This window comes from Artibeus jamaicensis, unplaced genomic scaffold (assembly GCF_021234435.1).
Source record: "Artibeus jamaicensis isolate MK-2021 breed Jamaican fruit bat unplaced genomic scaffold, CSHL_Jam_final scaffold_833, whole genome shotgun sequence".
In the NCBI taxonomy this organism is placed as follows: Eukaryota; Metazoa; Chordata; class Mammalia; order Chiroptera; family Phyllostomidae; genus Artibeus; species Artibeus jamaicensis.
This window is the reverse complement of record NW_026522056.1, coordinates 23,479,947-23,505,182: the sequence shown is the minus strand read 5'-3', so window position 1 is coordinate 23,505,182 and position 25,236 is coordinate 23,479,947. Positions and strand designations below refer to the sequence as shown.

Sequence of the window (25,236 nt, the reverse complement as noted above, 5' to 3'; positions counted from 1 at the left end):
ACTCTGGACGCGTCTCAGAAACATCTGTTAAGCAAAAGAAGCCAGACGTGAAAAAGCGCATACTATGTGATTCCAATTATGTGAATATATAAAACCCAAGAACACAAAAAAATGTAGAGATATGATGCCAGGCCTCAGAGAGTGGACATCTGGAGCGGGGTGGGGGGAAGGGAGAAGAGAACCATCCAGAAAGGGGCCCAGGGAGTGAGCGATTATTGGTGGCATATTCTGTCTTGTGTAGGGTGGTGGTTAGATGGTGTACACAAATGCCACACTCAACAAACTCAACACTTAAGACTGGCACCCTTTCTGCAAACTGTACCTCAATAAAAACATACATAATAAAAATGTCTGAGCATGTATCATGAGATTCTGGGATAATAGAAAATGTGAGAACTCAGATCTCAGAAAAGGGAGCTACCAAAGTTTTTCCTGAGCTCGATGTTTGAGTGAATAGATTGGAAGGTTGGAAGAAGCTGGGAGCAGCCCCTTTAAGGACTGGGAAGGACGTCCACGGGTATTAGTGACAAGCAAGGGTGGGGTTGAAGTAGTCGGGGTGACGCTCCAGCTGTGGAAGTGACTGGGGGCGAGAAAGTCGACTGCTAGTTGGGAAGGAAGAAGCAGATGCCCACGTGGTCCAGGAAGAGAGAGAATGGAATTCTACCACCTGTGGAGTTCCAGAGGCTCGTCCCTTTGTTATACGTTAAATCACTTTATTGTCTGTCTGCAAATGTAGGAAATTAAGACCCAGAAAGGTTATTGACTTTGTCAAAGGTCCATCAGCTAGACCACGGTAGAACAAGGAGGATTCAGACCCTCACCACTGGTGGCTCTAAATGACTTACAAATTGAGGAAGGACCAACAAACAGAGGAGAATCTGGGTTCTATCAGTAGTGGCATCGCCGTGTAGGTTTGTTGCAGGTTTGCAGTAATCAGAAGTGGCCAGATTCATTGGGGGAATGACTCTTAACTCGATGCAAGGTTACAAAATCTGAACTGTTCCACAAACCGCTCAAACAGATGTGTGTAAAGGCATGTAAAAGGCATGTAAACCTGAAGATGAATCTGTTACCACAAGGACAGGACCTCTTCCTGTTCTCTTTAATATTTGTAATTGACCTTGTATTTTCTTTGCATTGTTCTCTCTTTTAAAATTTGAAGGATAGGAAAAATCCCAGTTAACTGAGCATTCTAGTTCCTTGGGTTAGATTTCCGGGAATACATTTTGGTAATAGGATCTATGTTTCAGGCAATAGAAATTTCCACTGAAAAATAACAACATAAGAAACCATTGGTATGAGCATTTTAAGAATGCATATTTTCCCCAATGTCTATAAATAATTAACACACCAGCCCACAAATGCTCAAACAATGTGACATAATTATAAATTGCTGTGAAACCAGACCAATGAGCATTCTGGCGCACAGCAATTAGGACTGATATGACCCATTTTGAAACAAAGCCTTGGGACTGATCTGGAGTGAGTGGCAGCTTTGCACGCACCAGCATGTCTTATAAACAGCCGCACACCAAAGATTAGCCTTGAAACGAGAACATTGTGGAAGAGACAGTTGCTTATCGTTCACGTTGGTCTTTTCAGCCACTCATAAGTAGCTGCCAATCTGAAGGCGCATGCATTGAAATGCCAAAGAGAGCAATGTCATACTCCAGTGCGCGGGGTCACGTATTCCAGCACCACCGTGGTCGTCTTGGGGACGGGTCTACATTTAATCAGTAGTACCTGCCAAGTCACAGTACCCTTCAATAAGCCCAGCAGCAGAGCTGACCTTATAATGAGGCAGTGTTGAGAAACCTGCTTATGTACCTATGTTCAGTGACCTGTGATACTTCCCAAATTCCACCAAACTGATATCTCAGTCACTGCTGTTTAGAGCTAAGTAGAAAAAACAAACTTCGAAGTATTCACTTCTTTGAGTTATGGGCCAGGTCCCCAGTCGGGGTTGTGTTAGAGGCAGCAGGTCAGCATCTCTCACACATTAATGTTTCTCTCCCTCCCCTTCTCCCTCGCTCCCCTCTCTCTAAAACTAAATAAACTCTGAAAAGTAAAATAAAAGACAGAAGAAATATTTGCCCCAAGGTTTCAGAAAAAGACTTAAATCCACGTACTCAAATTCTTTGTCGGTAACGACCTGGTTCTGGGTTTTGAGAAACTTTTAGTGCCTTGTTGGGGGCCAAGGGCACCATATGTGTTAACAACACCTGTTAAGGTCACAGGCCCAGGCTGGGAATGAGGTCAAGGCAGGGGAAACAGTGAAGGTTTCCTATAGGTCAGCTCTGTCCGAGGGCGCCACTTTGCTGATTCTGCTTAGGTCAAACGGTAATTTTTAAAACTTCCATTTATTGATCATCTGCTATCAATTACAAGTTGTGCGGGATATTATTTCACTGAATTTCATTCTCCTTGAACCTCCAGAGGTAGTAGCTGTTAATTCACATTTTCCACATTTAAAGAAAAAAGGCTCAGAGATTTAATGTTGACCAGACTCCAAAGCCACTGCCCTATTTTTGAATGTCGCTGTTTGTGGAGATCTGAGTGGTAGGACTAACCTAGATAATGGGGCTTTGGGGAAAATAACCAGTGATGTGTGTGCTCAGTGAGCTACACTTATTTCTCATCATGATGACACAAATTTATCCAAATCACTTAAAACCTTAATTTTGAAGAAATATCTTTCAAGTGTTCTGACAAGTTTTCAAATATACTTCTCTGAGTAAACAGTTAAGTAGGCATTTGGACATAAGGATCGAGTCTCTTATCGTATCTCTTCTCATTTATAAATGTTGCTTTTAATCTCGATTCACAGTTTTTTTTCCTCAATCATATTTTAGGGGAGTATCACAATAAAATAATGATGAAATTCTGTGTGACACCAGCAGAAATGGCTACTTATAAAAGAAACGGTTATATAATAAAAATAGAGAAATGTTGAAAATCGAGTATCTTTGTGATATAGCCCAGTTTTCTACACTGAATGAATACCACAAATATTTATGATTTCAACGCAGTATGTGTATTAAAACTTCTAAAGATTTTTCTCGAGGACAGGAGTACTAGAACAACAGATGTAGGATCACAATTGAAATTTTTATGTGACTTAATATTTAAGAGTTATTTATAGTTTACTTCCAGATATTCCCAGGTTGTAATCTTTTATTTATTAATAAGGAAAAATATTGAGATTCATATTTCACACATCACTGAAATGATTTTACTTAAACAAATTCTTTTCACATTTGTCATTATTTATTACTGCTTATTTTGAGGAGCTGAAAATACATATTTTGTTCAGGAATAAAAATAAATAGGTTAACTACAATAAAATACCAACAATAAAATGAATTTTCCTTAAAGGTTTTTAGCTCAAGATATTTTCTATTTCATTTCAAGCATAGAAAAGTACTTTAATTCAGAAAAGATTTAGTTCTCCAACCTGCCAAGTTATCCATTTGTGACTCATAATGCTTTCTCACAATTTGTCACATGTCCCATAAATTTTTATTCTAACAAATTTCACAATTTAGTTTGGGTATGTGAAGGTAGAAATGTTTAATCTTTCAAACGCCTTTTCCAGCCTCTTAATATGCCTAATTATGTCAATTTGATTTCCATAACATGTCAATTTCTACCCTGATCGGAATTGCAATTTACCACAGCTTTATTATTTATTGCTTATTTATTCATTAATTTTATTCTCCACTTTATTCCAGAAAGGATACTCTTAGGAAAAATTTACTTGTGGGTTGTTTTCTTTTGATCCGCATCTCTGCATGCAATTATTTATCGCCATCTCTGCTAAACTGTATTTATGAAGCTCCTGCTTTATGAATTCCTTGCTTTAGAAATGAAGAAAACTTATCTTTAAGCAAATGAATTATTCTGAACCACTATATAAAGAATGATTTTGAATGGTAAAGCATTTCATTGGGCCATATATACATGGTATATATTCTATATTTTAACTCACATCGAGCGCCTACTAACATATTATTTTTGCCTTTCTGCTAATAATGTCAAATGGTACTGGTAGGTAAAGCTTTAATTTTAAGTGACCAATAACCTGCCTCATACTACACCTAAATTTGGTTACAGTTTTGCTCCTCTTTTTCTCTTCTCCTTCCCTGCCCCTGCTCCACAAACCTCCCTCCCACAAACCTTTGCAGGGAAATTTCAGATGGTCAGAGAGTCTATTCAGCTCACAGACACAGGACACATGTTTCCTTTTTTCTAACACGATTTTACAGATAGGCCTGAAATCTGGCTGTCTTTATGCAGGTTGTCTGCCCAGCTTCTGCTACACTTGAAGCCAACAAGTCCTTGGTTTTATAATCACTATTTTTACCTTCTAAACAAAGAATAAGAAAAAGCCATTTTTGAGGAAGCAGTTAAAAGTTTATGTTTAACACTGATCAGTATAGACAGTCACGTAGTAAAATTGTACAGAGGAAACACACACACCAGGAATACAAGTGGAACTGAGGAAACCTGGGAAAGTGGGTCATATCAGCGTTAATATCTTGGTGTGAGGTTTTTCTGCAAGATGTTGTCATTGGGGGACTGAATAAAGAATGCACAGATCTCTGCATGATTTCTTAAAACTGCACATGAACCTACCATTGTCTCAGGTTTCCAGTTAAAAGAGCAATGGGTTGGCCAAGTTTTCCTTAAAGGGACAGGCGGTAAATATTTTAGGCTTTTAGGGGAAGCATAAAGTGGCAACCACTCGAATCCACTGCTGTCTCGCCAGAGCCGTGAAGCAAGCAGATGGGTGCGGCATGTTCATTGGAAACTTTATTCACACATACAGGCTGCAGTCGACTTGTGGCTTGGAGACCTCTGGTGTCAGAGACATAAGCTTTTGAAAGTCTATCACCTACTCCCTTGCAGAAAAACATATTAAAAGTTAATTTTATATTTATAATGTTTGAATTTGCAGCTTGTCTCCATCTTCAAAATTTTCTCCATTCGCATAAGTATTTACATAGGAAGTTGACATACACACTTTCATTTATTTAAATATTCTGCTTGGGTATCGTGTTTCTCCTGTTTTAGGAAACCAAAATAAGTTAGCTGTTTTTAGACAGAGCACTGTATTAAAAGGAAGAAATAGCATGGAATTGCTGCCCTAAAATTCTCATCTCTAAACATGAATAGTAACCCGTGAAAGCGTTAAGGTTCAAAATGGAAAAATAGACATTTCTGGGCTCTTTTTTTATCCGTCTTGTCTGGGAGCCGAACATCCTCTGGAGGAGTTTAGGCTGTACTCGGTTACTCGCATTTTCAGGGTGTGCTAATGCATCACCATAAGCAGAATTCAACTTTCTTTTTTGTGTGTGTTAAATCGATTGGGGTGACACTGGTTAATAAAACTATACAGGTTTGCAGTGTGCAGCTCTGTGACACGTTGTCTGCGAGTCACACTGTGTGCTGCTCACCACGCAGTCAGACCTCCTTTGTCACCGGGCACTTGGCCTCCTTTCCCCTTTACCACCCCCACCCCCTTTCCTTGGGTTTTCTTTGTTTGTTTTGTTCGTTCTCATTCACTGCTGCTCAGAATGTAAACTGGTACAGCCACTATGGAAAAAGAGTATAAAGATTTCCTCAAAAAATTAAGAGACGGCCCTGGCTGGTATAGCTCAGTGGATTGAGTGTGGGCCTGCGAACCAAGGGATCGAGGTTCGATTGCCGGTCTGGGCACATGCCTGGGTTGCGGGCCAGTGGAGAAGCAACCATACATTGATATTTCTCTCCCTCTCTCCTTCTCTTCCCCTGTGCTCACTGCAGGGAGATAAATAAATAAAATCTTTAAAATAAAATTAAGAAGCCCTGGCTGGTGTAGCTAGTGGATGAGACGCCTGTTTTGGCGGGACATTGATGTTTCTCTCCCTCTCTCCTTCGTAAATAAATAAAATATTTTAAAAAAAATAAAAAAATAAAATAAAATAAAATAAAATAAAATTAAGAGATGAGTTACCATATACCCAGCAGCCCCTCTGTTAATCTACTGAAAAAGAATCCGAAAACATCTGTGAAGACATACGCACCCCTCTGCTCACTGCAGCACTGTTCGCTGTGGCCAACACGTGGACACAATCGAAGTGTCCTTAGACAGATGGTTGGCTAAAGAAGACCCAGCGCGTGTATACAGTGGAACACTACGCAGCTGTAAGAGGAAAGATGAAACACTGCCATTGGCGACAACACTGCCAATGGCGATGATGTTGAGAATATCATGGGGTTTTTTTGTTATTGTTTTTTTCCCAGCTGCCTGGGATATGTGTTCTAGCAGCTTCCAGCGTGTTAAGTCCTAGCTTCAAAAAGAGCATTGGCTCCTTCAGGCTGCCAAGCCTCTCCTTTCCTTCCTTCCGCATCTCCATAGTGGAAGGAGGGGCTGCTGGGTATATGGTAACTTGACTCTTAATTTTTTGAGGAAATCTTTAGCGGGTCAGTGAAGTTTGGACTTGTGTCTGGGCAGCAGCCAGCCATTGCTGGTCGAGGAGGAGAAGAAATCTGTGCAGACGAGGTTGTCAGTTGTCTGCGGGATAGATTGCGGTGGCCAGTCCGTGGGCACAGATGTCAGCGTACAGTTCTCCTCGGGCTTCTTTCTAGTCCACAGACATGGGTTTCATTTAGTGAACAAAAGGCAGAGAGGAGGGGTCGGGGGTCTGGATAGGATGATGCCGAGAGAATCCCGGGGAAGGTACACAACCAGCGTCCATTTTGAGACAGCTAACAACAAACTTGATGATTAAATATAAAGAGAGTAAGAGTCCAAAGAGTCACCAAAGGCTTTGGATTAGAAAATGGTGCTTTCCTTGGGAAGGTGGGAAGGTTGAGAAAGAGGCGCCAGTCGGGCAGCCGGTACAGGAGGGTGTGGACTTCCTTTGGGGCAGACTGACAGTCCCCGAAGAGAAGGTGAGAAATGTGTTTTCCTTCGAGGTGTCTTAGAATGAGAATAATGACGTGACGGTCACTGATATGGGTTTTTTAAATTGTAGCCACAGATTTGAAAACTTCTCTTTTTCACCCCAGTATGGATATATGCTTTCTAGATTAATTTCAGGGATTGTACTTTACACGGATCTTTTCAAGTCAAATTAGTGTATTTCAAAGTGAGTTTCTCATGGTACAAAGTACCATAAGAGGTACAAAGTTCATTGGAACATCTATGGAAGGATACTTTTGTTGTATTTCTCCTTTCACACTGGATGACTCAGTTTCTGCTGCAAAGGCAGCAGAGATGCATCGGGAAATAATTTACCTGTGAGAAGGCAGAGGCGCCACAGACAAATCTTGGTTCTTTGAGGTTTATGTTTGCTGCTTGTGTGTCTCTTGCTTTACGTAGCTCATAACTATGTTCGAGGGCCAGTGGGGGACAAGGAAGCAAATCTTAATCAGTCCTGATGGGTTTTTTTTTTTTTGGTGTGAAAAAAAGAGGTTCAAGTTCACGGTAAGCCTAGGGAGGTTAATTAAAGTAAGTGGAGACAAAAGTACTCTTTTGAGAGCTGTCATTTCTTTCCGTGTGACACTATTAATAATGTAGCTCAATGCTATTTTGGAAGTTTGGCTCTTTCCTTCTCTTTTGTCTTGTCTGACTCTTCCACATTCTGAAGGGAAGGGGGAGAGCGTTTAAAGGAAGGTACTACGCTCTACTCACTGTCTCCTTGTTCGCCACATTATCTCTGTCCTCAGCTGTAATTCTTTGAAGAAATGACCCTTCCCAGCTCCGTTTGTTATCTCTCTCCCCCTCTGTTATTGTGAGTCTCTGTTACAATAGCAACAACATGTGGAGGGTGCTTCACAAAGAATTTTTTTTTCAGTTAGGGTGAAAATTAGATCACGCTGGGAACGTTTCGTCGTGAGTGTAACTTCCCTTTTGACAGCTCCATTAGATCTGCCCAGTTATAAATCTTCATATTTCTGACTTGCCTTGAAATCAGAAAGTGTTTTCATTGTGCTGGTCTTTGTGAGCGGCAGGCATGCACAAAGGTCCGGCAGACATCACCGCTTCTTTGAGGAACTTACCTGCTGTAACTCAGGGCCAGGGCCCGGGCCAGGGCCAAGCGCTTACCGCTAAACCTGATAATTCAGCTCTGATTGCTACTTGTGTGGGACACATTTTTGAATTTAAAGAGTGTTTCCGAGGTCACGTTTCATCTTTATGCTTGTAGTAGTGGGTCGTGCATAACTTGGATTTTGCGATTTTCATTGTTTGGAAGTTAATTAGTGTTCTTTGTCTAAATATCTTCCACCTTGCTTGAGTAATCATTTAATTGCATCTGTCCTTGTAACTCGATTTTGGTGAATTTTTTAAGTCAGTGTCTAATTGCATTGGTAAAAAGATGGTTACTAAACATGTTAATATAAATTTTTTTCTCTTTTTTTATTCTTTTCTAATCCTCTGTTTTTTTAAATAACATGGATAGGTTTAAAAAAAATTAAATTACCCAGTATTTTTACATAATAGGTAAGATGTAAGAAATGATAAAGGAAGCAGATATCATTTGATTTTGACTCTAACACATTGAAACTGACCCTATTTTGAGGCCCTCACAAAAGTATAAGCATGCCAGTCTATGATCGAAGAGTTAACAGTTCTTTATAAACCAGATGGTCACTGACTCTTACTAACGCCATCTCAAGTATTTGTCATTATTGTGGTGATGCTCAGAGTGGGGTCTGTGGGGTCCTGCCTGGTCACACTGTTTGATTTGATAACTCTAGTAACCCCTTAAGAATGTTCAGGAAAGCATTTTTATGCTTACATTAGCAACTTTTGTGAGTTTGTCAGATAACCTGGCCACCCCAAAATGTATCATCAGGAAAACAAAAAAAGGAATATCTAGGATCTTGTACTTTATTAATTATTAATTTTAGAGATTTTTCTTAATCCGATACTTTTTTTGTTTCTCAGTATGAGAAAGTGATGGACAGACTTCAGCAAACTTTAAAAAAATGAGACAAAGCGTCACCCACATACTAAATAATGCTCAGCTCTTTATAAAAATAGAAAGTAACATCCACATTATTTTTATTTCTATCCCTATCTGAAATGCAGCATCATTTCCCTGTAATTTAAAAAACACTTCTGTCACCACAGCTGGGCTGTGGTCTCCCTCTGGCCTCTGCTGAATTGCCCTCTGGCCCCAGGTTCAGGATACAGCGAGCGTCTCTTCCATTTAAAGCTGAATTTCAGCCCTGGCTGGTGTAGCTCAGTGGATGGAGCACGGGCCTGCAAATCAAAAGATCGCGGTTCGATTCCCAGTCAGGGCACATGCCTGGGTTGCAGGCCAGTTCCCAGCAGGGGCCAGTTCCCAGCAGGGGTCGCATGAGAAGCAACCATACAGTGATATTTCTTTCCCTCTCTCCTTCCCTTCCCCTCTAAAGATAAATACATAAAATCTAAAATAAAAATAATAATAATAAAGCTGAATTTCTGCAGTGCTGTCCTAAAGCAAACGTGTCCTCTTCATGTTCTTCGGCCAACGTGGCTGACACAAGAGTGACAAAAATAAGTATTCCTGTAGAAATTAGCGTGGAAGGCTTTGGGGTCCTTTTCTATGACCATGTCCAGAGTTCCCAATTTCTCTGAACTGTTTTTCCCTGCTTGTAAAATGGGAATAAATACCCAAAGTTGGCTGTGAGGATAAATAAAACAACTTATGCTGAGCACAGAGCATCAAGAGTTTAATAAGTGCAATTGCCTTTGTGGGTTCCTCTCCCCAGTGTGCGCCCCCCTTTTGCATTTAGGATCTGTGAAGTTATACTGAACTTAGATTTTTAGTAATTTCTTACTAGATTTTTAGTAACTCCCTTCTGTGATTACTGGGTAAACTACTTATAGCTAGCAAAAAGAAAAGCATCCATAGAAGGAAAATATGAATATAGTTCATTTTTTTCATTCTTTCTTTTTTTTAAGAGATGAGCATTATCTTCGAGCATATAGTATTCTAGGGCATCAGGGGTTAAAGGAATTGTTATAGACGGGATATGGACGTGTTGGAATGCTTTAAAAAATCGATTCTAGCTAATGGAGAGAATGATTTCAACATGAACTATTGCCATTCCTTCAGTGAACCACACGCAGCAGGAAAAAATCCAAGAAAACATCGGAGGGGAGACAAGCCCTGCCTTATGGAGTTAATGAGAATCGCAGCGATCTGCCATGGGAATTAGAATTTGAAAAACCCCTTCCGTATTATTCCCTAATGTGTAGAACCAGATAAGGAGACTCTAATTTTAAATGTGCAATTATCCAAACAAGATGAATGTGCAGGGCAATGCTAGATGAGAATGTCGATCTTAATGTTAATATTTTTATTCTCCCTTATAATAGGCACATACTTGGCAAAAGCCGCATGTCTGAGAGATCCCTAAAGATCACAGCTAACTCAGGAGAGACGCAGCCGGCCTTATCTTCCATCAGCGATGGAAATATGGCCCAAGGGAGACACATCCCAGAATAAGCCTCTTGCTATTGTTCTTTTTTTTTGATGAGTTGTTTTATCTTCAGTAGATCTATATTTTGTAAAATGCGAAGTGATGAAGTATAACGGCATTTGAGACTTAAGATTAGCAACCAGAGCTTTAAACTGTGTGTATGTATACACAGAAACATTTAAAACACTACAGAATTATGGATTTTTTTCTTTAAACTGGAAAAAGGACTATAGAAATCACAATAGACTGAGCAGAACATGTTAGTGATAGAACAGGACCTAAATATGTCGGTTTATGTTCAAAGCCAAAGAATAAAATTAAATGTAGGAATTGTCTTCTGTTTTCGTTCGTATCCTCCTAACTTAAATATGAGTGCATGTCTGTTATGACCATGGGTCTTTGATAGATGAAAATGACTTATATTTGGGGTGCTTGAGTTTCAGAAATATTGGAGTTAATGTCAGGACACTAGACTCCTCTTAAAAAGTAGATCAGTGTTTGTATTTTAAAAATAAAACACATTTTTGCAGCACAAGCCTAACCAGCATTCAGTGATTCGTGTCCACTCTGTTCATGTTCCACGTATTTCTCTTGCTAGACGGACACCATACCTGGTACCTGATGAACGCAGGCTTTGTAACCTGTGTGTATGTGGTACATATTCTGACTATAACAGAATGATTTACTAAAATATTTGGGTAAAATCAAGTATATTCAGAACTGTGCACGTGAGAAAAGGACAAATTAAAGTACCCTATGTGTTACTGAGAAGTAAATTCTAATAATACGTTTCCCATTAGTCTTAAGAGTCATGGCGATTTTCACCGGAAAGGCATATTTATTGAAAACCCTAAGCAGTTTTTCTGAAACCTGAAAAAGATTTCTGAAAACAGCCTGCAATAAAAATCACACACGCTTCATAAAACACTACTTGATAGATATCACTTGCACCATTAGGAACTAAACGACAAAGGATGTAATTTCAGTCCTGGCATGCAATATTAATCGGGGCCTTTCAAACATCTCGCTGATGGGAACTATGACAACGTGACATTGAAGAATTATGAGCTAAAGACATCTATCTTAATCAGATTTTCAAAGTAAATGCCATAAAACATAAAGTTGTTTCATTCGTCTTTACATTTTCACATGTTTCGGTGGGAGCATCATTTTCTGGTGTGTTCCTTTAAATGCAAAGAATGCAGATTCCACTTCAAAAGCACCAGTTCCGTTTAAAGTACTGAAGCAAGTTTTAACCAGCCATGCTGCATACACAGGGAATTGTTTCTTTAATAATGTGCATTCTTTTCATCTTTTATGCTAGTCATACATTATCCTAAGTAAACACTCTAAATGATATTAAGGGATACTTTTGAAAATTAACTAGGTGTATATATGTCTTTATAAATTTAGAAATTACAAAAGAATATTTTAACGACTTTCCTTAGAAGGAAATTATCTTATGGATGTAGTCACACTTAAACATCTTTGGCCAAAAAAAGAAAAAAATACACAAACATACACACACACAGTAAAAAATATTAATGGTTTATTTGAATAAAGGGGGAAAGTCTGGTAAATAAGACCTTACATTAAAGTAGTAGTTTATAAAAATACTTTAATATGTATTATTTCTTTTAATCCTCCCAGCACATGTATAGAAGTGATTATTATCCCCATTTTCTAGCTGAGGAATGAGAGAATTTAGAATATGAAATTGGTTTGCTCAAAGTTACAGTTATTAAATTTCAGACAAGGATCTTGAACCCAGGTGTTATGGACTGAGTGTTTCCCTGAAAATTTGTATGTGGAAGCCCCCTTCCACCCCCCCGCCCAGACTATGTCTGGAGGTAGAACCTCTCAAGACATAATGAAGGTTAGAAGAGAGCATTAGGGTAAGGTCTTGACTTGGTAGAATTGGTGTTCTTAGAAAAGGGCTCCCTCTGTCTCCTCCATGTGAGGGCACAGGGGAGAAGGCAGCTGCCTACAAGGCAGGAACGGAGTCCCCACCCCCCAGACACTGACTCCGTGGGCCCTCAGTCAGGGACCTTCAGCCACCACCACGGTGAGAACATGATTTCTGTTGCTTAAGTCACCCAGTCCATGATGTTTTGTTATGGCTACTCCTGCAAACTAATTCACCAGGTCTTCTCTCTTTCTTTTTTAAGATTTTGTTTACTTGTTTTTAGAGAGAGGGGAAGGGGGGGAGAAAAAGAGGGAGAGTAACATCAATGTGCAAGAGAAACGTCAGTTGGTTGCTTCTCATGTGCCCCTAACTGGGGACCTGGACCACGTCCCAGGAATGTGCCCTGACCAGGAATCAAACCAGAGACCCTTTGGTTCACAGGCCAGTGCTCAACCCACTGAACCACACCAGCCAGGGCCACCGGGTCTTCTTTAATCTTCTCCACGGTGGATCTAAGCTCATTTGCCTCTTTTATGGAAAAGTTTAACAAACTAGCACTAAAATATCTGTAGACCTTTGAAATAAAAGATCAGAAGCTCTGTGAAGGGATATCTTAGTCCCTGGCTTCTTTTGAACCTCAGTTTTGAGAGGAAGGCTTCTAGTGGCAATTAGCATGGTATGAAAAGTCGCAGCCTCAACGGGGGCACAGCAAAGCCTCGAAAAACACACATCATTAATCTCCCAAACAATAATAGTACCTCCCGTGGATATCGGACTTTGCAGTGTACAGAGCGCTTTCACACACATGATCTCATTTTGATATCTCCGACCATACTGTATCCTGTATTTAATATTCTTCTCACTGAATCATCCTGCTTGCCACTGATGCTCAGTCATTAAAGCTGCAGGAAAATACATATTTAGAAGAGGCTTTTAGTGTCATGCATGCACAGAAAATTACCCCCAAATTATTAATGACAGAGGAGGAAATTCAGCAAGTGTGCCTATGTCAGCTCAAACTACAACCCTCTTTCCCTTTTAATCAAAAAGCATCATTATGGGGTTCCCATTTAACAGGTCCCTCTGATTGCACATGGTGAGAAAGCAGAACGTACACTCATGGGTTCCAGTGAAATCTCTTGCACCCACATAATATTTCACGTTTGTGACAACCCACAGCTCTTCCTGCAGCTCATACTATGACTTGAAGTTTGATTTTAATATAAGACACTGGTAGACTATATGGACTCCCTAAACTGCAGATAACAAATGGGACATCAAATGCTCTACCATGCTAGGGTAGAAACCACTGGCCTGGTGACTGCCGGGTGGGAGAAAGATTAGCAGGTTGCTCTGTATCTTTCGTGTGTTCTTGGATCGATTATTTCTCCTCTGCTTGCTGAAATATTTTTAAAAAACAAAGTCTAGAAGGTGCAGATAAAGTAGGTGAAATATCTTTTTTCTAAAACCGACTAACTGCAGTTTTCAAATTTATTATAATTATCATCAAAACATTGAAAACACAAGCCAGATTTAACTTAACTTTGAAAGTTGCATCCTGGTTTTTTACGGACTTGTTTTCACAAGCAATTTTCGTGTCGATATCTGAAGTGAAATTGCTGTAAATGATTTTCACTAGTTGTATCTTAAGATGGTACAGGCTCCAACAAAGGATGATACAGAGTGGCTTATTTTTAGTATTGATAGGACCAAATGGTAGGGCATTTATAGCATGAGTTAATATGGGGCAGTTTTCCTAAGATTGACATTTGCAATAATGATTACTCATTGCCCCTGAAATGTTTTCTATGTATAACTTAAGATAATATGATCGCTTTTTAAATTACCTTAATTTTTTAAATATTAGTGACACAGGCTACTATGTTTGAAGAAAATAGGATGCATTCTGTAAAATAAGGAGAAGTTTAAAGCTAGAAAACTTCAGAATTCATTAAATAGTCCTCTTCCTCCACCACCACCCCCGGCCACATTTTTACAGAGCAGAGAAGCGGGGACCCTGAAGTCAGTGGGTTTATCTGGCGTTAGTTACATTGGGCAGTTAAAGCAGGAGCTCAACCCTCTGTCCCTGTTTGCTTTCTGAGTGCTTTCTCGTCCACCCAGCGACATTGGCCTTGTGGTAGAGAATGTCTCCGAGAAGCTCACCAGTCCTGCATGATGTGGAGTATTCGGTGGGCCCTCCTTGTTCCTCGTGAGCCACTTGTCACCGCTTTTAGCTGCCTTTTGGTCTGTCCTTATCCATAGTCGAACATATGCTTCATTTATAGTGTATCATATCTTCCACTTAAGGTCAATGAAAATTAATTGCACAAAAAATCAAATGCTCATTACGAATGAAAGAGGAGAGAAAAGTGTTTATTACTTGTATTTCAGCAACTTTTTATGGTCAAGATTGGGACAGTTTCTTTTTTGCTTATTCTCTCAGGTTAAATATTTTTCAGTGGGTAGAAAAATATCCTGAAACATGCATCAAAACATTCCAAAGGTAATTTTTACTCGGCTTTAATGCATGTGTAATAAATAACTTTTATGTATATTTCCCTAAGAAATACTTAGGCAAATCTCAGAATTTCAGTAGGGGATGGTACGTTTGTGGCATTACTTGCACTAAGCACATTAAAAGATGAACAACTTTAACAAGCAGAGGTAGCCATTGGCAAGTATTTCCACCCACTGAACTTGGTCAGGGTGCTTGACCTTCTAGATTAACTACACGCTTTCAAGCAGCAATTCTAGAAGCCAAGTACCTTCCCAGAGAACTTAGTGCCATTCAAAAGGAGTTACCTTTTAAATAAAACAAGGTTGGGGATGCCGTTATCCGATAACAAAAAAGAGTAACAGAAATAGTTCATATGAAATGAGAAGACGAGGAGTGAATTCATATCCATATGATTTCACATCCACAATCATAGTACTAGGAACTTGGAAGGAATATATTTTAAAAGCTCTAAAGGTAATGCCATTCTTGGCTTCTGGAACTCTTGCTGCTTGTATGCTTTGCTTTCTTATTCTACTGGGTCGGCCAAAAAGTTTAGTTGTTTGGTTTTGGGGTTTTTTTTGTACGATGGCTGTATAAGTGCTTAGTTGTCTTTAACTTCATTCAAAATAATTTTGTTAGTATTGCGACAGCTGTCTTATCAGTGTGCATTTAAAAGAAACTTAACAAAATTGGTGAAATTTTATGCAGCCATTTTAATGTTGAAAGTGGAAGAAAATACACATCCTGGTATATTAGGCTTTATTACTTAAAGAAAGGTAAAAATGCAAATGAAACACAAAAGAGATTTGTGCAGTGTGTGGAGAAGATGCCGTGACTGATCAGACATGTCAAAAGTGGTTTGCGAAGTTTCTCGGTATTAATTGACATTTTGGCCAAATAATTCTTTGCTGTGGGGACATCTGATGCTTTGGGAGACATTTAGCAGTGCTCCTAGCTTCTACCCACTAGAAGCCAATAGCGGGAATAGCTAACATACTCAAAATATCCAAATCAATCAAGTTGTGGGTGAAAATGAAAAATGTTTCTTCTCTTTTGTGGAAAAAACTAAATGGACTTTTTGGCCAAGCCAATATCTCTTTTCTCTCTTATGTATGGAAGCACACCTGACCTTTCTGATGCCACCTTAGTGTCCTCGGTCCCTTTTCCAATTTACTGGTCCTCTCTTCACCTGTGTCTAACACACTGTTTAAATCATCCAGTACCTATCTGATTTCAGTGGCTGCATTTTTCATATTTGTATACATTGTACTTTTTACAAAACTGCCTTCTATTTTTCTTAATGCCTTATTCTTATATTTTATAATTTTAAGGCCTCGGTTATTCTAAACATGCTTATAGTTTTATCTGATGGTTCTATTAGCTAAAGTTTTGGAGGAAATAAAAATTCCTGCTGTTTATTTTCTGTGTAGGTGGATGGTTTCCTCCTGTCCTTTGCCATTTTAGATTGTGAATTCACTGAAAGCAGAGTTTCGTCTCTGGAAATCCTGCGTGACTGGGGCTTAGTGCATATTCTTTTAAAGCGGTTTTGCGTTTAACTCTGCTGGTGCCTCGGGAAAGAGCATTGCTGACACAGGACCGCTTTTTGTAGTGATTCTTGGCTCGGGATGCCAGCACTCCGTGGATGTGAGTTTTAACCTCAGGCATCCCAGGGAAGCTGAGGACGGTGGTGAAAATTTCCAGTTGTTTTGTTCCCCATCCAGAGCTTAAGACAACACAGCAAGATCCCTTATTGTTCCATTTACAGTGAAGGGTTTTTTTTTTTCGATCCACTCTTAGACTGAGGGCATAGCACTCCAGGGGTGCAGAACTCAGGTAGGGGTCTCAGCAGCAGTGAGGCATTGTTTACTTATCCTCGAACATCAGATTTGTTTCAGAGGTCCGCCTTTCTCCTCGGGAGAGCGCCAGTGTCGGCTCACAGACAGGCAATATTTTGTCTCCCCCTGTGTTCCCGGCTGATCCTTTCTCCCCAATTCAGTTGCATTAACCTAAAGTGTAAGTTTCACGGTTGGGCTGAGACAATTTCACGGTTATCCTCGGTTGCCACATTGTCTGGAGGAGATAGTACAATGCACCCTCAAAGAAAAAAAGAGAATGCGAAGATTTAAAGACTTGTTCTTTGATGATTTCTTCTAATCTTCATTTCAAAGAATGACCCTAAAGAAGTTAAACCAAATTCTCAACTAACTCAGTGAGTGTAGTAAATCAGTTCATCTGCGCCCGCTTAAATAATAGATTCTGGTCAGTACAAGTCTTCCTCTTACACCTCGTTTATCTCTAAGGTTTTTTTTTTTGTGCCCAAATGTGTTTATATAAATAGCCTTACTATCAATTGTCTGATGGTGGTAATAAGAATAGTACTGTTTACTTATATGGGATGTTAGGGTTTTTAAAGCACATTTTTTAAATTTTTCATTTGGTGTGCATGCAGCTATCAGAAATGTTTGTGATAGATACTCTGTGGTAACGATCTTTGCACAGTGTCAAATTTTAGCCAGAGACTGGCACAGGTATGCAAACGGACGATTTTCAAACTCTTGGCTTCTGTGAGAATCCCAGATAAAATAAGGAACCTGAGTAGTAAGTTTACGCGAACGTGATTTTCCAAGTAAGGTGAGGTCTTTCTGCACCAATTTCCATTACAGCATTTAAGGTGGTTACCTTTTTAATATAGTATTTTGGAGGTCAGGTAAGAAAGGAAAAAAGCAGAAAGCACCCTGAATATCTCCATTTTTTGCTCTGATCGAAATTCTACTGAGTTGTGCTCTTACTAAAACCATGTATTTCCTTAAGTTAAAGTTTCCCCATTTATAAGGAAAATTCTTGCTCCTTAATACTTTTCTTCATAGGGAAGTAATGACAACTAAGTGTCTGCAACATATATGATATTTTCTGGGCAAAAGAGACATTTTTATATGTAATGGACTGTTTTCAGTGTCATATTTTTGTAATTTCTAATACATCCTCCCTACTAGATCCTGAAATGTAAGTAGAGGAAGGAGGTGTAGTTACCAAAGTTTAACATTAGAAAATCAAGAGGGCCCTGGCTGGTGTAGCTCAGTGGATTGAGCGCGGGCCTGTGAACCAAACAACCGCAGTTCAATTCCCAGTCAGGGCACATGCCTGGGTTGCAGGCCAGTTCCCAGCAGAAGAACTCACAAGAGGCAACCACACATTGATACTTCTCTCTATCTCCTTCCCTTCCCCTCTAAACATAAATAAATAAAATCTTTTAAAAAATAAAAAAGTAAAATAAAACACATTTTAAAAAAAAGAAAATCAAAGGGAAGGCATCTCTTCCATAAGGCCACTGAGCTAGTTGGTAATGAGACAAGAGAGTAAGCTAAATCCAAAATTTAGGTTGGGATTTCCCAAATCAAAACTATGATTTGGTCTTTCTACTCTAGGCTTGTATTAACTAGCCTTGTATTCCAGAGCCAGTAGTGATACCTGCTCTGGTCACTCTAGTTACAACTGTTAACCAGTGGTGGGCACTAACTCAGTGAAAACAGGAATTTCAAATTTGGGGTGCCATGAAGAAGCAAGTGAGACGGCTTCTGTGTTCCAGCTTAGCCAGGGAGACACAGTCTTCAGTCTCCAGTGGAAAGGGAAGGGCACTTCCAGAGCCAGCGGGGAGCTGGCTTATATGGACAGGAGTTTCCTCCACTGGTCCCTGATTGGTCTGACCTCAGACAAAGGAGGACTACAAATTCTCAAAGTTTTATTGGTCCAAAAGGCACTGTCCTGATTGGTCTGGATAGAGCCTTCCTGGTTGGTCAGAGCTGTAGGGCTCCAACTGAGCAGGGAAAGCCTCAATCCTATTGGTTGAACTGGAATCCCAGGAACTCCTGTACAAGGGCTGCTCAGATGTCAGGAACGCAGTGCCAACAGGCAGTTCAGTGCAGGCTTCTTTCTGAACTGCAGTTTGCTTGAGAGGCCCTGGTGGAGAAATGGCTGCTAGGCTCTGCTTTTTTAAAAAATTGAGCCCAGTTAGCCCCAGAGGCCTTTCTTAGTAGATGTCTTCTTTCTCAGGGTCCACAAAAGTAATTTGGTGAAAAGTTATACAGCACAAAGAGTTTTATGTTTTGTTCTATGTTCTGAAAAAAAAAACTCAATTTTTTTTTTTGAGACAGGTAGGACAAGGTAAAGATACAGCCAGGAGGTGAGGAGAGGTGAAGATTTTATGACACAGAAACGGAGGCTTCTATGCACCTTTGCTAATCACCAGCAAGTGGGCATGGCTCCTTCTGTGTTTGTCTAGTTCCGGAACTCAGTTTATTTCTTTATTCAACTTGCTGCTGTTGGTATCCAAGAGTAAGCAAACCATAGGCAGATGAAGGTGCTTCTCAGTTTGTGAAAGTTCGAGTGTTTTTGTTCTTCTGTGTTTCTCTCCCTACCTCCCACTTTCCTGTCCCCCCATCCCTCCTGCCCTCCATCCACCTCCCTCATTGTCTTTGTTAGCAGACTTGACTCGTCTGTGAACAGGTATTTTAAAGCAGCCAGGGACCAGCCGCTAGCTCTTCTCTCCCTTCCAAATTGGAGGCCTTCTTCCCTGGAGACAGTTGCAGGGATGGAGGTGTGTGGGACGAAGCCATCCTAGTAGCTGTGGGGATGCTCGGCTCAAAGCAGGTGCCAGTCCCAGCCTCCTCCTCCTCCTCCTCACCCCCCAGCCCTCCCGGAGAGCAGAGGTGCAGGCACACAAGGCCCCAGGAGGCAGCGACCACCCCGCAGGCATCATTTCCTCTCCCAGCTTTCGTGGTGTCCTGTTCGAAAGTCCTTTCCCACTCCAATGCCCGAGGACCACAGCCTAGGCCCATGGCCGGAACTCAGGCAGGCGCTGGAGCTGGGTTGCTCATCATGGCCCAGAACTGCCAGTGGTGGGTTTTGGTGTAGAAAACCAGCAAATATGCCCAGATATGTTCAAACCCTGGCATTCCTTTTTTAAAAAAAATTCTTGGCACAATTCTGCCATCACACCAAATGGGAGAAAGAGACCCAGACTCATCTCAGGACCAAGAGATCAAATTCCTCTTCTGTGGGCATTGGCAAGGCGCTGGCTTATTTTCAATTCCTATGATATTTCTGATTCTTGCTTACTTACCTATTAAAGGGAAACGTTTTCTGCTCAGACACACTTGGTCGTGAGCTCTCACTTCCTGTGACAGTGGTCGGAGTCGCTGACCACGCTCTGCCATTCCTTCCGCCTCTTCCCCACCATCCAGAAGTTACCACTTAGCACTTACTGTAAGACGAGCACCTGTATCTCTTATCACCTTCAAATAAGCACCATGAAATAAATAAAGCTCAGGGAGTTCTGTAACTTATTCGGGAAAATACCCCACTGAAAAAGAAATATCCCATGGAAAATACACGTCCGTATTTGTGTCACTTGTCTCTGTAGCATCTGCCACCTCCCTGATTCATAAAGCGGAGTTAGTAGGAAAAGCATCCAGACTTTCTTCTCTTCCCCGGCAGAGTCAGTAAGTCCAGCATTTGCCCAAAATTGGGGTTTTAATAAGTCGCCGACGCTGGAATCTACCCTCTTAGCTTTGCGGTCTAACAGGTGACACCCCTTATTCAGTCTGAACCATGGCCCCAGTCAGTGCCCCGGCTGCTCCGTTTGACTGGTCAGCCGTGATGGCCCTGGCGAAGAGCTAAATCGTTTGGTAATAATCGGCTCAGCAAAATGACCAATATCTTGTTACCTGATATTTATTAATCATACAATGGGAGCTTTTTAAAACGTCTGCTGTGTTTTCTAATTCATCAGATATAAACAAGCAATGGTTGCGCTGTTGTGGAACTTGTGTGAGCTGGAACTTGCAGAAAGACAGATAGAAAGTGAGCCGAGTCAGGGGGCTGGTCGGGAGTCACATGTAATTGTCAGCCCACACAGTGCCGTTTTTATTTTTAAAAAGCTGGGGAAAACTATTCTGAAAACAGAACGTACACCCTTTCTTAAATATTTTATTTGGAGCATGTCTAACATAAGCTTTAAAATACAAGGACAGCGTACTTGATTTGGTAACTGATAATGTATACTTTTTATATTACCTCGTATCTTATATACTTATGTATGTTATGTAATCTTTCCATTTTTGCACATTTTCAGAGGTAGATTTAAAATACTGGAAAATCTGTCGTGGTTCTGAAGAAATACTAAAACAGTCATGGGGTTAGTGACTTCATGCCCTGCCCCAGGCGCTATTATTGCAAAAATGTCACCAGTCACTCAGCACATTCGAAGTACAAGGCTTAGTGAAGTTACTGAAAGAAATCCAGGGAAACTTAAGTTAGAGTCCCTGCCCTTCCAGATGTAAGAAATTTCGTTGGAGAAGTTAAGACCTATTTACAATTGTCTTACCATCAAAGGCAATATAGGCAGACTCTGATTTCTACCACTCCGATCGCTCTTCTCTGACTTCTTCACAAATCATCATTCCTTCACGAGTATTGATTGTGTGTCTATGGATACGTGGTCCTTAGGGGGCTGAAAAGTGAATTAGATGTGAACCTGGCCCCTGGAGAATCTAACAGAGGACATGAAAGCCCTAAGATTGGTTGTAATACAGAAGAAAGCGAAAGAACCATTGAAAAAGGAACAGATAAAATAAGACTCAGAGAAGAGATAGCTGACTTCTCTGTGAGAAGAGAAGGGCTGTTTTCTTTCTTAGAACTTAGCATACCTAGGATTTGGGCATGGAAAAAGGGAGGAAAATGTCTTTCTGGCTGGAAGTGACTAACCATCAGTGGAAACGTAAGGGGGACGTGGAAAGAACAGCAAGTTTGACCAAAAGAAAATCGTGTAAAGGGGATTCATGGGGAAATGTTTGCAAAAATATTTTGGGCTATCTTTGAATAAGTATAGCTTTCACCTTTAGAGTTCATTGTATGTTTTACAGTCACAAGAAAGCCATTTGGAGTGTTCCAGGAGTAAAATGACGTGTTGAGAGCCGTTTCAGGAACCTGGTGACTCTGGAAAGTCTACCTGCCCTGTCCGTAACTCAGAGTCACTATAGTCCAAAATTTTTCCTCAAGTCAATGCAAAGCCTGTATTGCTGAACTAGCTTAAAGCGAAGGCAGCCATGGACGTTTGGGGTGGACTGGCTCACCTGCGTTAGGTTCTCGGCACTCATGTCCATGTCCGGACCCTGGTTTGTTTGTGTGAATTTTGAAGCGTGGCCATAAAACTTTCCGTGGACATTCAGTCGTTCTTCCTATGAGAACTGAAAGGAGCGTTTTCTCTCTGTTCTCAGTACCAGTAATAGTCACACTTTCGTAAGCAAACATTTTTTATCTTGAAAACACTCTAAATCACGTACTTGGTCTTGTTTTCCTCTTTGTTTTGGCAACTAGATAATTTAGAACCAGATTTGTAGCCTGCTTTAAAAATATCTACAAGGATACAGCAGGCATTCTGTCCACTAACCTCCTGTTGGGCTTTATCTTATCTTTCCCACTTTCAGGTTTTTTGTTGTTCTACCTTCCTTTCTGGCTACGTTTAATTTTATTTTATCTTGTTATACTTTATAAACTTATTCTATCGGAATAGATAAATACATACTCCAACCACGGTCCTGTCCTGTAAGTCAGCATCAATAGAGCCAGCACTGAGAGTCCTGGGCCTTTGCCTCTGTTTGCGGTCTGCTGCAGAATTTCAATTTCCGGCCATTCGGCTCATCTGCTCAGACTCTGCACTTACTCTGTTCTATCAAGTTGTGGATGGGCCGGAGCCTTCACTCTCTGGATCTGTTACTGGTAGAGCTCCTGATTCTGTAGTCAAACCATCTGAGGTCCCCGCAGACAGAACACATGGTGCTGTGATCGCCTGGACAGACAACTGGGAGGAGCGCGCATCTTGAAGGCAAGACGCCTCCCTTGAACACTGTCTGCTCCCAGCAAACACACACCGAGTGGAGGAGGGAACTTGGAGAAGCCACCGTGGCCCTCATTATTTTTGAAACCTTAGATGGAAGCTTTTTCCCACTGTTTATATTTTATTTATTTAAGATTTAGAATCTTACCTGGCTGGTGTAGTTCAGTGATTGAGCGCGGGCCTGCGAACCACACGATCGTAGTTCAATTCCCAGTCGGGGCACATGCCTGGGTTGCAGGCCAGTTCCTAGCACGGGACTCACGAGAGGCAACCATACATTGATATTTCTCTCCTTCTCTCTCCTTCCCTTCCTCTCTAAAGATAAATTTTAAAAATCTTTTAAAAAAAGATTTAGAATCTTAAGTGCAACCCATTGAAATACTTGATGGTAATATATCTTAAAATCATTTTATTTTCCATAGCAATCCTGACGCCCATAACACTCTACCATCACAGAGTGCTCTTTTCCTGTCATCAGCAGTGCATTCTGGGAATGTAGAGGCGTGGCCAGTGTTAGTCAGGTGACTTAAGTACCTGAGTGAACAAATGAATGGGTGTGTTTCACTGAATCCTCGAATTACACTAATAGTTACATGGGGCATTATTACTTCCAGGTTACAGATGGGAAAACTGAGGTTTCCTGTCATGGTGCCTGACAGAATTAAATGTGCTTCTGCGATTTCTACTACACTGCTCTTTTCTCTGCGTAGTATAATATCTAATATATAATTTATACTATGTATAGAATATATAGAATAAATTACACATTACTAATTTTATATAAAATAAATTATTCTATATATGATACATGGAATAAATTATGTGTTATATAATACCACTCTTTCTTTGAGCCACAATTAAAAATACGGAGTCATCTGACCCCATGTTCTTCTTTGTAGGCACAGTCTTAGTACTTTTCCCTTTGAAATGTTTCTCTCTGTTTCCATTCCATTGACACCACCAACCTCATGTAGGTCCTGGGGACTAGTTTATTGTAGCCTCTGATTAGCCGCTTCCTGAAATGTTCCTAAAAGACACCCACAGAGATTCTAATCATCCGCACTGGCACTGGGGAAGGCAAAGCTAATTAATTACTATAGGTACCTGAATCATAAATCTTTGACAAATTCTAAACTGTTAGTTTCCTTCTTTCCAACACCATTAAAACTACGTGCTCATTTAACCCTGCCATTCCCTTAAAGGCAAAACTGAGATTTGGACACGTAATGTTTCATGAGCATCAAAGCAACGGACTGAGCAAGACTTCTCTAGTTTCTCGTATGGGACTCCTTCCAGAGGAGAGACTGGGTAAAGGAGCAGCTCTTCAGGTGATACCTCTGCCCCTCCTCTCAAGACTAAGAAATGATTACTCGTGAAGTGATAGGATATGGATTATTAGACACCACAGGGACCATGCAGTAATTACAGACCCTATATGCTACCGGAGGACTTACTTTAATTGTTGAACCCTGTACAGCGATTTGATAATATATATTCAAATCATGTAATGTATCATGTATTCATTTCATACAACCAGAATTACAGTGTGGGTCTATAATATTTGGCTTAATCACTGCTGGGGTTCACATTGTAGATAAAAGATAATCGCTATGTTTCCTGTTCTTCTATAATAAGTGCATTCATATTAATAGCATGACTTAACACATCACTTTAAGATTATAGTGCCCTTTGAACTGCACTGAGTAAAAAATTAACATCTTTTGTGTGCAGAACCGTAATAAATTTGGCATTAAATTAAGGAGTCATCTGTCTGTTTCCTAAAATGTAGTATTTGTGAATTCCAGCATTTTCAAAGCTAGATAATATGATTGAAAAGTAGGTCTCAGAATTTGTGAACTTTAACTTACAACGTCTTAGCTTTAGGTAATTCCTCCCTGGTTACAGGCTAGCCTTGTGTTTACATTTTGAAGTTGCCAGATCCTCTATGAACAAAATTCCGGTTTAGAAGAAAATATCTGTGCCCTGGACACAGTGGCCTGCACCTCTCTGGTCACCTCTGACTTGTTCTGAAATGGAGTTCCACTGCACATTCTGAAATTGGAAAATCTGTTCTGTGTGTGTTCTAATGGGTGTAACGGTCGTTAAGCCTATGAGTCCTCTGACGTAGTCATCAGATGTGATTCAGTCTGTTAAATATCCATGAAACAACATCTGCTTCTTGGAGTGACCTTCTGCGGAAGAATACTTAGCGTCTATTAGTGGATCACGGTGCAGATCTGCCGTATTTGGAACGCGTGCAACCAGAGGCGGCTACTGCTGTTGACAAGTAGCTTGTAAGAATTTATTGCGGTTAAATAAAGCTTTCAAAAGAACTCCATTAAATAATTATAGGGATTATATGCATTTCGAAAACCTTTGTGTTCTCCTGAAATTACCCATTTAATTTCAGGGTTGGTTTGTTGAAAAAAAAAAAAAGCTGGAATCTACAGGCACATTAGGAGAGCTGTCAGATGCTGT

The 25,236-nt window shown here is 40.4% G+C and overlaps 1 protein-coding gene across 4 annotated transcripts in view; it reads left to right on the top strand.

Moving 5' to 3' along the window:
- TENM3 (teneurin transmembrane protein 3) overlaps positions 1–25,236 on the top strand; it is a 558,635-nt gene that overhangs the window by 363,537 nt on the left and 169,862 nt on the right. The window lies entirely within an intron of this gene.